The 14,383-nt window shown below is 43.7% G+C and overlaps 1 protein-coding gene across 3 annotated transcripts in view; it reads right to left on the bottom strand.

The window, feature by feature from the left end:
* The window catches only part of CLOCK (clock circadian regulator), a 142,346-nt gene extending 129,418 nt beyond the window's left edge, over window positions 1-12,928 (bottom strand). For all 3 annotated transcript variants that reach the window (XM_030563075.1, XM_030563074.1, XM_030563073.1), the window contains exon 1: window positions 12,783-12,928. The gene's annotated coding sequence lies outside the window, so the exon portion shown is untranslated. The remainder of the gene's footprint in view (window positions 1-12,782) is intronic.
* Window positions 12,929-14,383: the final 1,455 nt, after the last annotated feature.

The raw sequence follows: 14,383 nt of genomic DNA on the forward strand, positions 1-14,383 counted from the left end.
GGAGCAGGGTTTTAGACCATAACCTTATTTTGGAAGGGAATAGCAATCATGTATTTTCAGTCTGAAAAGTATCATGAGACAAATCAGTGCATATTAAAAGACTTCTCACATAGCTTACCCCAAATTGACTCTTCAATGGCCTAGTACTACAAAGGGATCTATGTCAGAGGACGTACACCCACATGGATCTATTTGTACTAATGTTTTTAACAAATAAATCTTACTCCAGTACTGGCTTTATTGGGCTGTACTAACAGTTTATTATACTGATTTTGTCCTCTCTCACAATAGGCTCTCTTAAAAGCTAAAGTGATCTCAGCCTACTCCAAAAAATAAATTGTTTATTAAATCATGACATATGCTGCCTATGAAATCACTTACAGGTTCTAAAAACGATATTTGGAACAATTACATAAGCATAGCTACCTTTTTTTCCATACACGTGGAGTGTGCTCACTGTATATACAAACCCACAAGCCTTGACCTCTCCTCTCCTTTCGAACAAAAACCTCTTATTAATAGAATCTCATATTGTAAGATCTACATACTATAGCTTTTAATTTTTACATTTAAGTATGTACTTTAATAAATAATATTGAAATTGATTTTCTAATTTCAATTTTGTTCATAAGCACATTGAGACTGGATAGGGAAACTAACACAAAAGATCTGAATTCTAAATACGTGGGTTGGAATGGAAAGAGTCCAAAACCTGTAATGCTGAAGTTGCTGAAGGACTCAGAACCAAAATAATTTTGTTGCTGCTACATAATACTAAATATATAGGAACTCTACAGTACTCAGGACTTCATATTTATGAAAAACGCTCTTTTCAATACTACTATCATCAACAGTTTACATAATTATACTGCAGTTTTGTAAAATCTGTTATCTGCCTCAAACATCAAGTAAAATACATGGCTCTGGTGCAGGAAAAAAGGGAGAATTCACAAAAATAAGGAACAAATGGTTACCTTTCCAAAATTTTGATATAGAGACACATTACGGATATATAAACCTGATCCCTATTAAAAGATGGTGAAGTTACTTGAAAACAAAAGTTTGTTTCAAACTCCAAGGAAAACAATACCTTGAAGAAGAAAAACAAATTAATTTATATGCAAGATTAGAGGTTTTACCCCAAAAAAGTTTTCCAGTTATTACCTACAGTCAAATGATGATATAATATTATATGCACATAAACTGTGAAAACAAGCATTAGAATTTAGAAGTCGATTTGCTGGCACAAAAAACACTTGCATCTGTCAATCAAATAAAGTAGTTGGGAATTTAAAAATTTAAACATTTGTTCCTATGACTAAGTGTGGGAACGAGATTTCAGGTGCAAAGTTAAAAGCTGAACACAGGACTCTTTGAAAATTCAGACCTCAGCATTACAAACATAATCCACATACGCATGTAAGTCCACTTGTAGAATAAAAACTCAGTACACCTGTATCACACGTTCAGATAACATAGTTTTACTCCATACAACAGACTATTTTTACATTTCTGGTGAACACTGAGCCGATTAAAAAAACATTATGTTCACAATGTGAACCTGATCTAAGATTAAAATACTTACTTTTGTTTAAATTATACTGCACAACCCCAAGCAACTGCAATTAGGCCAAATTAGTGTTTTAAAATCTTTAAACACATACTTGCTGAACAATTTAATGGTCACGCGGATTACATACTAGTAAGATGCATTTGTCCAAATTTTGCAGCTGCAAAATTTGAATATGAAAAAATAATCAATAATATTAAATTTTCATATCTAGTTAAAAATACTACACAGACAACTAAACTAGAGATCTTCAGACTGAAAATTAAGGAGCATAATTTTTATTACCCAACCAATCTGACTTACTATGGAAATAAAATAATACAAAGCAAATAAACTTTGCCTAGCCGAAGGAAATATGAATCACCAACCAATCAACCAACAAACCAGGAAACTATAAAACATTCAGTAAAGCCTAGAAATCATAACTATTGAATTGACATGTGTGAAAGACACCTTTTATACTGTTGCAAAAGATTTTTAAATCCAAACAAAAGATAAGAGTGCTATTTTACTCTGAAATATGGTACTGAATCACCACAAGGTCAGGGACAGTTGAATGGCTTGGGTACTAACTTTTACTGACTCCAAGCTCTCTGAATGTCCATTTGGGTATTAAACTTTACATTTTAAACATGCTGAAGCAATAGGCTGATTTATTTTTTTTAATCCATCTCCTAAGATCTTCCAGATACTTTCATCATGGAAAATCTTATGACACTATTTAATATAAAAGAAACAATCATGCAATTCTGCTTCTGCCCAGCAATATCACAGTGTGGTTTATCTTAAATGTCCTATTAATACACAAGTGTTCAGTTCCAGGCAGACCACCATGACCCTCGAGGCAAGACAGATTCACCCTTGATGTGCCGAACACAAGATGACTAATGGTATAACACAGGCATAGCTCTCCCAAACTAAGAGGGAGTGACGCAGTGACACAATGAGTGAAAAACTCATTGGCAGAATGTGGCTGCTGAGACACTGGCAGGCCAGATGCCAGCTCTTGCCAAGGCTGCAAACATTAGCAAAGAACTGACAGACTCATAACTGGAGACCAGACCAGTTCACTTATGTGTTAAGTAGGCCATGTCTACACTACCACTTATGTCAGCAAAAGTTACATTGCTCAGGAGTGTGAAAAATATACCCCGAGAGAGACAAGTTTCGCCAGCATAAGTGGTAGTGTGCACAGTGCTATGTTGGCAGGAGAGCTTCTCACTGAGGTGGTTTTATTATGCCAACAGGAGAGCTATGCAAGAGATCTTACAGCAGCATAGCTCCATCAGTACAGTTGTGATGCTGTAAGTTCGCTAGTGTAGATATGGCCTTAGTGTAGCTCAATATATATATTAACCTTTAAGAATGTTTAACCCTTATAAGTTGCTGCATGCATTAATCCTATTTGTAATGTCTGTAGTCCATGCTAAGGAAATAGGCAAATTTTGCTTCATAATTTTGAAAATGTTTGCTCTAAACTTGTAAACCCATGTGGGAAGAGTATTGCCGTCCAGAAGAACTATCAAAATGAGATGGGTCATCAAAGAACACTGCAGTACAAAGGATTGGGCAATGGCCCTATCACACTTTGTAAAAGCTGTGTGAAAGGAAGCTTGGCCTATGGATTTGAAGGCTGAATAAAAAAAATAAAATAGACACAGGAAACTTTTCCATTTCTTTGCTGTTTGAACTCTCATGGGGTCAGAGACTCGAAACTGAAGCCAGAGATCCCCAGAGTCTAACTCATAGTTCCACCCTGAAAGCAGTGGCAGATTAGCCACTGGGCCAGTTGGGCCCGTGCCCAGGGGCCCCAGGAAAATGGGCACCCCTGTGCGCCAGCCCACTCCACCTTCCCAGTGCTCCTGCTGGGGAGCAGGCCTGGGGCAAGGAGGCTTGTCCCACTCCTCCCATCCAGCGCTCCTGCCAGGGAGCGGGGGAAGACCCTGCACCCTGAATCCACTCATTAGGAGCGCTGGGTGAGCAGAGCAGCACAAGCCCCGAGCCCGAACCCTGCTCCCTGGCAGGAGCACCAGGGGAGGGGTGCAGGGACTGCAGGCGGGGACTAGGGACTGCAGGCGGGGACTGCCCCAGGGCGCCAGAAAAAAACATAATCTGCCTCTGCCTGAGAGAGGCTTTGAATTGACAGATCACTACAACTCGTCACTCTTAGGATTTAGATTGCAACTCATTTGTGCATATGTTTGCATGCTTTAGCCCAAGAGTGGGCAAACTTTTTGGCCTGAGGGTTACATCTGGGTGGGGAAATTGCATGCAGAGCCAAGAATGTAGGGCTGGGGCAGGGGGTTGGGGAGTGGGAAGGTGTGCAGTGTGCAGGAAGGGGCTCAGGGCAAGGGGTTGGGGTGCAGAAGTGCAGGGTGTACAGGGGGCCTCAGGGCAGGGGGTTGGGGGGCAGGAGGGGGCTCAAGGCAGGGGGTTGGGGTGCAGCAGGGGACTCAGGGGGTTCAGGTGCAGGAGGGGTTTGGGGTGCGGGCTCCGGCCCAGCGCCACTTACCTGGAGCAGCTCCGGAGTAGCAGCAGCACGCAGTGAGGCTAACACAGGCTCCCTGCCTGCCTGGCCCCACGCCACTTCTGGAAGCAGCCAGTACCACGTCCTTGCGGCCCCTGGAGGATGGGGGACAGAGGACTTCACGCACTGCCCTTGCCTGTGGGTACCTCCCCCGAAACTCTCATTGACTGCAGGTCCCCGTTCCCAGCCAATGGGAGCTACAGGGGCGGTGCCTGCAGGCAAGGGTAGCACACTGAGCCCTTTGCTCGCTCCCCTTGCCCTTCCCCAGGGGCCGCAGGGATGTGGTGCCAGCTGCTTCTCAGAGTGGTGCAGGGCCTACGGCGCCATGGTGGTGGCAATCCCGTGGGTTGGATCCAAAGCTCTGACAGGCCAGATCCGGCCCATAGGCCATAGTTTGCCAAACCCTGCTTTAGCCTGTAAATAACTCATTTCCTTTTCCTAGTTAATAAATCTTCAGATAGTTTGTTACAGGATTGGGTACAGGCATTGTTTTTGGTCTAAGGTCTAGGGTACCGATTGATCTGGTGTAAGAGACTGGAAGCAACCTGAATATTGTCTGATTTTTGTGTAAGTGACCATTTATCATTAAGCTAAGTTTGTATAGGTGGAAAGAGAGACTAGAGAGTCTAAGGGGACTGTTTGTGACTCCACAGTAGTGATGCAGGAGTTCACATTTGTTATTACCTTGGTAAAATCTAAGTATAGAACATACCACCAGTTTGGGGTATCTGCCCTGTTTTTGAAATTTTGCCCTGAGGCAGGCACTCTCAGTCACAAGCCACTCCAGACTGCATGACAGCTACATTTCAATCTAAAAAGTTTACTTTAGAAAACTAAAGCATTCAGTGCTCATTATTTTACTACGCAAAGCCTTTTAAAAAAAGTGTATTTTGTGAATATTTAGATGCAGGATATGGACTCAAGTCAAAAATTTGTTGCTTTTTTATTAGGAAAGCAAGACATTTATTAATTTTTCCAAATACAATAAATATACCAAAATACCAGATTCATCATAATACAAAAAGTAAACAGAGAGGGTTATGATAAAGGCAGGGGAGGGGAAGTGAAATAGCTATCTTCAAGGCCTATGTTAATAGTAGACCTCTACAAAGTCAGCCCACATTGTTTTGAATTTTTTGGGCATTCCCTTTCGCTGCATGTAAGGTCAGCCATATCACTGAGCAAGGCACTAATTTCTGGTGGGGATCAATTTTTCCATTTTTGCAGGATTAATTTTTTAGCAAACAAAGCTGCAGGTTGGAACCATGCTTCCTTGTTACAAGGTCATCTATAGATATCAGGAATATATTCAAGAATGAAACTTGGGCTCCAACTAAGAATTCAATATGAAACTGGTCCTCTGATTGACCTCATACCAGAAATTCTTGACACGGGGCACTTAATGTAGCACCAACTGAGTTACATTTCCAACAGCATTTGTGAGGCCCATTACCATTAGCCTACGCAGGGACCAGTATATTTGAAAAAGTGTCTTTTGGCAAATAAGCCGTAATGTCAGCTCTATAGCTGCTTTTTTACACTAGACAGCATTGTATTCCATTGGATCAAAGCCAGATGTGTATCCAAATCTCTATTACAAGCAACTCTCAAATAATCAATCTTTGGCAGAGTTTTTTGGGCCAGAATATCATAAAAGGATACTGGCTGAATAAATCCAGGAAGTTTCCTCCAAAATAATACATGATCTGGAACTCCCAATGCATCTGGTCTAAATACACTAATAAGTAAACATTTTAACTGTAGATACTTCCATGCTCCAGAGCAGAGTTAACCACTCTGCAAACTGTTATTGAAGATCTACATAAATGGTTTAAATTTATCATTGTCAGTTATCTGTGACAGCCATAATTCCTCTGTCCATCCAATCCCTCCAGATCAAGGTTTTGCTTCTGATTTTCAGAACAGGATTTTTCCACATGACCACTTCTACATGGAAGAACGGAGGGAAGCAGAACTTGTTAGCCAAGTTTGACCAAGCTTAGATGACAGCCACCAGTGGGAGAACTCTGGAGCTATCAAATCTATAATAATCCAACAATGTCTGAAAAGGGTAGAGGATAGGCCAAAAAGTTTGCCCGCCCTGGTATGAGGGCCACACTGTGTTTCCAAAATTGTATGGAGGACCAGTTAGGGAAGGCTGTGCCTCCCCAAACAGCCAGGAGTGGCCAGCCCCCACCCTCTATCTGCCCCTCCCCCGGCTTCTCACCCCCTGCCTCCCAGGCCAGGAGCAGGGCAGGAGGGTCTCACAGGCTGGATGTGGCCCACAAGCCATAGTTTGCCCACCTCTGGGATATACCAATTCTCATTCAATCTGAACTTAGGGTGGAGTCTGCGTGTCATATGTAACATCCACAGAGATGCCTGGTTTAACAAAAAGTAATTCTGTAATTTGTTCAGAGCCAGTCTAGATTTCTTACCTGTTCCCAAAGAAATGCTGAGAAAACATTATTGAATTTCTCAAAATGAATTTGAGGAATAGAAATAGACTGCTCAGGACATAGAAATTTCTGGAAAGAACAGTGTACTAATTTTACCTGACAAACTGAGCATTAAACTCCATCTCCCCAAATCGTTAGCCACTTGGGCAATAACTGGTTCTATATTTATCTTAGAGATGCCCTGAATATTTTTGAGAATCAGTATTCCTAAATATTTCAGATAAGAGGATTGCCACTGAAAGTCCCAATTTGAGAACAGGCCTTTGTGGGCATATTGTTAGTGTCTAAAATTTCTGATTTATCCCAATTAATTTTATATCCTGAGAGGTGTCCAAACTTATTACCAGTAGTTTGGAGGTTAGGAATGACAACCTGGAACACATATACAAGATCATCTGCATAGAACACAATTTTATTCTTGGTTTGGGCCACCCTGATACCATTAATACGTTTATTTGCTCAGATGGCAAAGGCTAAAGGTTCTGGAGCTAAATCAAACAGAAGAGGAGAAAGTGGGCTGCCCTGTCTCATCTCTCTCTGTAATGAAAATGAGGTGTAAATAATACCATTGATAACTACCCTGGAAGTCAGGTTAAAGTTTAAGAGCTTAATCCAAGCAATATATTGTTTACCAAATCCAGTTTCTTTTGTGATGTTAGCAAAATTTGCCCACATAGCCTGGGACTAAGACCTTTACAGCATCTAAAGAAACGACAGCTAAGAGTTCTTTAGAATTTTTCGAAGTGGTAATAATATCAGTTAACACAAGTTATCTGAGCCACATCTATTATGAAGGAAGCCTACTGGATTTGTGCGTAGAATGTAAGAGAGAACTTTGTCCAATCACATAGCAAGAGCTTTAGCGAAAATCTTAGCATCACAATTGCTTAAATTGTCTTGTAATTACTACATACACCTCTACCTCAATATAACGCTGTCCTCAGGAGCCAAAAAATCTTACCGTGTTATATCAAAGTTGCTTTGATCTGCTAGAGTGCACAGCCCTGTCCACCCAGAGCACTGCTTTACAGTGGTATATCAGAACTCGTGTTATATCGGGTCACGTTATATCGGGGTAGAGGTGTTGTTCAAGGTCTGTCCCAGGTTTAGGAATAACTGAAATTACAGCTTCTCATAGAGTAGGCAGAAGAGTTTGCTCATTCTTGGTCTCATTGAACATATTCAATAACCTAGGTGTTAAAGTTTCAGAGAACTTTTTGTAAAATTCAGCTTGGAACCCATCTGCACCAGGAGTCTTTCTGACCATCATATTTTTATATCTGTGATTTCTAAACAGGTGTCCAAAAGTTCCATCAGAGTCAGAGATTTGCAGCAGAGACAATCCACTAAAAAGTTATCTAGGGCATCTTTAGTGATTCCATCTTCAGCTAAATATAGTTTTGAATAAAATTGTTGAAACTGTTTATTAATATCTGACTGTTGTTGTCATAAACAGATAGTTAAGGGTTAATGTCTCTTTTACCTGTAAAGGGTTAACAAACCAGGAACCAAACACCTGACCAGGAGACCAATCAGGGACAAGATACTTTCAAATCTCAGTGGAGGGAAGCCTTTGTTTGTATTTTTGGGGTTTTGCTTTGTTCTCTCTGGGTCCTGGAAGGGACTAGACGGGCAACCAGTTTTCTTGCCAATCCCCCGCTACAGTCTTTTATAGTGAGTATTTTAGTAAGAAAGGCGGTTATAGTCTTTTGATTGTTTCTGTATTTGCAAATGTGTAGTTTGCTGGAAGTATTTTAAATTGTATTTTGCTGGGGGGAGGCTTCTTTCTAGTGTCTATAAGCTGACAGACCCTGTAATATTCCATCTTGAATTTACAGTGATTTTCTTTATTCTTTTTTTCTTTTATTAAAAGTTTTGCTTTTAAGACCTGTCTGATTTTTCCCCTTGTTGAGGCTCAAGGGAATTGAGTCTGTACTTAACAGGGAAGAAGGGTGGAATCCCTTTGTTTTAGATTCACAGAGTTTGAATCTGTAGTGCCTCTGGGTGAGGGGAAAAGAGAAAGGGGGGGGAACCCACCTGAATTCTCTGTGTTGTGATTCGAGGAGTTTGAATCACGGTGATCTCCTAGTGTACCCAGGGCGGGAAAGATCTGGGAGGAAGAAAGGAGAAGGGGGAATCCCTTTGTTTAGATTCACGGAGCTTGAATCTGTATCTTTCTCCAGGAGCCCAGAGAGGGAACACCTGGAAGGGCGGAGGGGGAAGGAAAATGGTTTATTCCCCTTTGTTGTGAGACTCAAGGAATTTGGGTCTTGGGGGTCCCCAGGGAAGGTTTTGGGGGAGACCAGAGTTTATCAGGCACTCTACCCTAAGTCCTGATTGGTGGCAGCACTACAGGATCTAAACTGGTAATTAAGCTTAGGGGAATTCATGCTAGTACCCATATTTTGGACACTAAGGTTCAGAATTGGGAATTATACTATGACAGTTGTATATAATTTATTGCTACTATCAGGAATAGCAGCAATCTTACTTCTGTTAGCCTTTTGCTTGAGGTTGTCTCTCTTGCCAGATTCCCAGTAGTTTTGTTTCAAAAAGAATAAAGCAAACTCAGCCTTTTGGGACAGAAGGTTATTGATTTCATATTTTAAACTGATGAGAGTTCAGAATTTCTCTGGGGAGGAATTAGAAGCACAGTCTACATCCAAGGCCTTAATTTTCGTCACAAGGGTATCAATTCTATGCTCTCTCCGTTTGTTTTTAAATGTGGCATAAAAGATCATATGGCCTTTGATGAAAGTTTTAAAGGCTTCCCAAAAGTGTGATAACTGATGAAGCGATGGAGCTATTTGTTTTAAAGAAAAGTTCCAACTCTTGCTGGACAAAGTTAACAAATGTTGTATAAAAGAAAAGAGAGGTATTTAATCTTCACATTTTAGTTGGGGGTGCATACCCTGGGGGCCTAAAAGACATATGTATACGAGCATGGTCAGATATAACAATAGTACCAATGGTATAATCAGTGACAGAATTGATCGAGTTTTGTGACACTAAGAAATAGTTCAATCTTGAATACACCGAATGAGCTGCAGAAAAAAAGATATCGTCTCTGGTCATAAGACTACCCAATCTCCATACTTTTTTAGCCTAAATCTGCTATGTATGTATGAAATACATGAGTATTCATGTTTTTATATGGAGAGGGAGAAGATTTTATCAAGGGTTGGGTCAGGAGTTTTGTTAAAGTCTCCAGCTATGATAACAGGATGGTGGCCCACGTAATTTATACTCAAAAAAATTAAGACAAAATTGGGTCATCCTGGGTTGCCCAGTACCTATTGGCAAACTGGATTTTAGAATTGTCAATTTCAGCCTTGAGGATAGTAAATCTGCCCTCAATGTCAGATGCTGTGCTCAGAATATTAAAATTCAACTTTTTATGTATTAGTATACCAATGCCCCTCGCTTAAGAATTAAAGCAACTAAAAATTGAGAGGCATACGCAATCTCTATTCAGTTTACAAGCTTCAAATTCTGTCAAAGGTGTTTCCTGGAGAACAGCAATGTCAACATTTTTTTTTTTTAAAAGCACTGAGTATATTTTTTTCTTTGCGTTATTAAAATCCTTTATATTGCAGGAGACATATTTAATTATCAGAACCATCCTTGTTAAAATATATCAGATAAAATATAAAGTCACTTTGCAAATAAATGAGAAATTGCAAATTTTTCTGAGCAGCATACAGTTCTAGAATATCAAAGCAGCAAAAGTTATATAACCCAGGGGCAGAATGTTGCTTCCCAGTGCATATTCTAAAGGAGTGGGAAGGAAATTTTCAGCATGGAAGGTAACATGAGGGCGTAAAAAGGGGACTTAAATATGTGAAAAAATAAGATGGAAAAGATCGTAGAGAGAAAAATATATATTAGTGCCATACAATCAAGAAGAAGAATCTGTTTAAACAATCCAAAAATAAACACTTGACATTCAGAGAGGGCAGCCAGATCAGGTGAAACTTGAAGATCCTCACAGCCTCTTGGGGCCTCAATCATTATAACTACAGTAATCACCTATTACCTAAGGCACCTCCCTCCCATTGAGTTCTACCTGTAACTTGTCATTCACAGGTGGACCCTGATGTGGAGCCCCACTGACCTCAATGAGGCACTTCACAGGGAGATCAGTCTAAAACTACATGGGCAAATAACCACTCTTTGACAGTCTTAAATTATATGTTAAATTAGCCGCCAAAGGGAATTCAAGTAGTCCTAAAAATATAAACAAAACAATTTACAAAAAGTAACACACAAAATATGCATAAAATGACAGACCTCAAAGAAAACATTCATCCTTCTTTAAGTGCACATGTAAAGAAACTGAAACAAGCAGTAAGTGAGAAGCAGCTGTATAATGTTTGAGTCTGGCTGCTAAACACAGGCCGGAAAAATAATTGTTTTGTTCATGCTATTCTGTAATAATGCAAAGTAATTTATTCAGGAAAATATTGCACTACTAGGTTGAATAACTGTTTATCTTTCAACAAGTTTGTCTATAGTTTAAAATCAGCTCCAAGATGCACAATAGTCACACTTTAACAAGAACACCTGGTATTATAAAATAAATCTATTTGAGACGTGTTATTTTTCTTGGAATCTCCATAATACTAAGAGACCTCAGAAAAACAAAATGTTTCCACTATTAAACAAAAATCACCAATCAAAATAGCTTTTAAACAAACATTCTCCTTACTGTATCTAAAACTCCAATAAGGGAACAATGAGAACCTGAAAATTAGACTGACTATAAACTTCACGGAGTTGCAATTTCCAGGTTGAGAGAAACACAAGAAGAATGCCAAGTAATTTAGGATCCCAATCCTACAATGCACATGCTTAGCTGTATGTATGCATTGCATGCCATTCTACTAAAATCAGAGAGGCTACTTACATGCTTGAAATTAAGCATGTACATATATTCATGAGTCCTGCTGGCACTTATCTGTAAAATCTTCACTTCTAATAATTTAAAGTGTTACTAATAAACACTGCTTAGACATGATGCTGAAAAAGTGTTACATAAAAGCAAAGTAAAATGTTTTCATTCAACAAAAATGTTTAATGTTTCACTGTACCCTTAACTTCAGTCTCTCTGCTACAACAGAATTTAAGCAACTATTTCTATACTGAAATCGCTGTACAAACATTAGCTATTATAATTACTAATGATGTGAATCATTTTGAGATTTAGAGATAGATCCTGGAAGCTGATCCAGGCAAGTGGACGCCTTGGGGCCCTATGAAAGGGATGTGTCTGAGTTTACAAACCTTCCGGCAGGTCAGTAGGACTGTTGGTTTCCACAGGACAGCACTTGGGCAAATAACTTGGGCAGTTGCAAATAGGGTACCCAGATGCCCCAAATTTATAGGGACAGCCCTGATTTTGGGGTCTTTTTCTTATATAGGCTCCTATTATCCCCCACCCCGTCCCGATTTTTCACAGTTGCTGTCTGGTCACCCTAGCTGCAAACGTCAGTTGTCCTATAACTTCTCACACCACTGAATTTCATTCCAGTTGAACAGTAACACTAGGAACACCCCGCCCTGCCAACGACAGGCCAGGGGCTATCACGCCGCCTGGTTGTACTGTCCACCCTGTATCGCAGTCAGGACCGCTCCTGGCGCTACGGCTGCGGCGGACACGCTTGGCGCGGAGCCGGCGGGGTAACCGCGAGGCGCAGCCCAGGCGGTACACAACGAGCTCGGGCAGCCGGGAGAGCCCCTCTGACAGCGGGGGAGCGCGGGGGGAGCGCCGCTCCCGGCTGCACAGACCGGACGAGACGCCGCCTACAGTTCCAGGCGCGAGAAAAAAACCAAACAGGGTCCCCGCCGCAGCGCCAGCTCCAACCCGCGCCCGAGCAGGTGGGAGCTGGCGGCTCTAGGGTCCCACCCCCGCCCTGGGGGCGGTGAGAGCGGGCGGAGCCCGGCCGGGCGCCGGGCCAGCCGGGCAGGGCTCCAAACGTGCTGGGAGTTGTGACAGGAGTAAAGTGGGTCACAAGGCCTAGCGGGTCCCTTGTGAAACAGATCCTGCCCTGCCCCGCCGGGGGCCGCAGCCCGCGCCCGGCCCCGGCCCTACGGGCAGCCGCTGCCCTGGAGACAGGAGCCCCGCCAGGACTGTCAAACTTTAATGGCTCCCCAAGCGCCCGGCCGGGATCCGGGGGATTTCGCCCGGCCACAGCCGCCCCGCCTGCCCTTTCAGCGCGCACCTTACCCGGCTCCCCACGCCGCCTGGCCACCCCGGGCTCCTCGCAGCGTGCGAAGCCGCTTCCTGCGCTTAGTCCCAAACCCACCGACAGCCCAGATTCTCCTCCAGCAGCAGCCAGGCCTGCGATTCCCTCACCGCCAGCACTGCGCATGCGCCGCCAGAGCCTACCGGCAACACCAACCACCAGACTGGCTAAACCCCGCGCCAGTGCGCGTGCGCCAGGCAGCCGCGGCTGGGCCAGTGATTTGCCTTGGCCGCTAAGGGGCATGCGCGGCCTCCCACCGCGGCTTGTGCTTTCTTTCCAGGAGCGCCTCCCAGCTGTGGCGCGCGGAGCAGCTACGTAAGCGAGACCCGGGCGGGCTCCCTGACCTCAGAGCACCCCGCTAGAGACGCCGTGGCTCCGTGAGCAGAAAATGGCGCCTTTCCGCCGGGCTGAGCTGCCGGCGCGGCGACAGAGGCAGTAGCTGTGGGCTCTCCCCTGCGCCGGTGGGGACCGCCCGAGCGGGCCCCAAAGCAGTTACCTCACCCTGCCCAGCGCCACCAGTTCCTTTAGGGGCGGGTCCCCCGGCCGCCCCACACCTAGGGCTCCGGAGGCAGCGGGTGTGGGAGACCCTGGGGGTCTGACCGCGGAGTCCCTGGCCTTGTTAACCTGCCTCAGGGACTGCCCCGCTCTGCACCCCGGGAGGGTTGGTAAAATCCCCAGCGCCTCTCGGTGGGAGGAGGAAAGGGGGACGTCGCACAGCCCGAGGGAACCGCTGGCAGAGACCAGCCGGGCACAGCGCGTAGAGCCGCGTGAAAGCCCTTAGCCGATCGCTGCAGTCCTGCCTCCTACGCTGCCCTCCCTGTGCTAGCTGGGTGCTTCGCTCCCGTTAATGACCCTCCCCCCATATCGCCCCTGGGAAACAAGACTCGTGTTATACAGAAGGGCAGGCGGAAGCCAGAGTCCCGCTGCGCAGCCCGCAGCCCCACTGCAGGGAGGAGGAGTCGAAGGGAAAAATCACAGCCTGCACCGGATACGAGGCTGCGCATGTTCAGCAAGGAGAGGAGTTTTTTTCCGAGTTGATCGCCCAGTTATTCTGCCTACTTATAACTCATATAAAGGTGTTTTATACTGCAGGTGATTATTTTTCCCTACAGAATAACTACATCAATATAACGTAACTTTACACAGATTATAACTAAGTGCATAGTGGGAAGCAGCAGGGAGTCGTACAGCTTTCAGTGTACCAACACAATTTCTGTGTCTAGGCTGAGGCTTAAGCGACTTGCTTGGCCACAATCAGGAAATTTATGGCAGAGTAGGGAATTGAATTCCATACACCTGACCCCTGGAATCTTCACCACCCAAATGATGGCTACTTACCTGGAACTGGAGTTCTTCGAGATGGACTCTGCCTATTTAAGCTCCTGGCCACCTTCCTATATCCTCAAGTTCCTAATTTTGACTGGGGGAGCAATGTAAGGAACTGAGGTGGCAGAGGGTTCCATATTCCCTTGTATAGCCTTGTCCTCAGAATGTCTGGAGGGATGCATGATCACTCAGGCACTGCTGTGAGAAGGGCCCACCAGCAGAGCTACGCTGGCTGGCACAGCCGGGGGTGCAAATA

Source organism: Gopherus evgoodei, chromosome 5 (genome assembly GCF_007399415.2).
Source record: "Gopherus evgoodei ecotype Sinaloan lineage chromosome 5, rGopEvg1_v1.p, whole genome shotgun sequence".
NCBI lineage: Eukaryota > Metazoa > Chordata > Testudines > Testudinidae > Gopherus > Gopherus evgoodei.